This window comes from Mandrillus leucophaeus, unplaced genomic scaffold (assembly GCF_000951045.1).
Source record: "Mandrillus leucophaeus isolate KB7577 unplaced genomic scaffold, Mleu.le_1.0 Scaffold86, whole genome shotgun sequence".
NCBI lineage: Eukaryota > Metazoa > Chordata > Mammalia > Primates > Cercopithecidae > Mandrillus > Mandrillus leucophaeus.
The window spans coordinates 1,376,833-1,377,521 of NW_012109363.1; the positions used below are offsets into that span (position 1 = coordinate 1,376,833).

Consider the following 689-nt stretch of genomic DNA (forward strand, 5'->3'; position numbering starts at 1 on the left):
CGATCTCGGCTTACTGCAACCTTCACCTCCCGGGTTCAAGTGATTCTCCTGCCTCAGCCTTGCAAGTAGCTGGGATTACAGGCGCATGCCACCACGACCAGCTAATTTTTGTATTTTTAGTATAGATGGGGTTTCACCATGTTGCCCGGGCTAGTCTCGAACTCCTGAGCTCAAAGTGGTCTGCCTGCCTGGATCTCCCAAAGTGCTGGGATTACAGGCGTGAGCCACCACGCCCAACCCCATTTTGGTTTTTTTTCTTATTGGCGTGTGAGGAATCTTTTTATTCAGTAACATTTTATTATATATGTAGCCAAGTACTTTTTTCCTAGTGTGCTGTGGGAGGTTTGATTGTAAAGGTAGGTCCTGACTTTTCTGAGAATGCAAGAGATTCTGGAAAAGTGGTGGTTACCCAAGCACAAACCGGCCTCATCCTATCCAGGCTCTGTGCTAAGTTGGTTCCCTTAACTGTGAGGATAAACCATCTCCATCATGGAGAAAACAGAATTCCCTTTGGGAATCTAGAGGAAATTACCATACACTCTCATGCTTCAGGTTCTGCACTGAAAATCAACAGCATATGGAAGATAGCTTGCGAGTGTATTTATTTATGGTATAGGAGATCACTATAAGGAACCAGTTCTTCTTGAGGAAGTAGTGCAGCCAAGTGAAAAACAAAAGAAAAACCGAAT

The 689-nt window shown here is 44.4% G+C and overlaps 1 protein-coding gene across 2 annotated transcripts in view; it reads left to right on the forward strand.

Moving 5' to 3' along the window:
- The window catches only part of PPP3CC (protein phosphatase 3, catalytic subunit, gamma isozyme), an 81,935-nt gene that overhangs the window by 68,230 nt on the left and 13,016 nt on the right, over nt 1-689 (forward strand). The gene's annotated exons all lie outside the window — the stretch shown is intronic.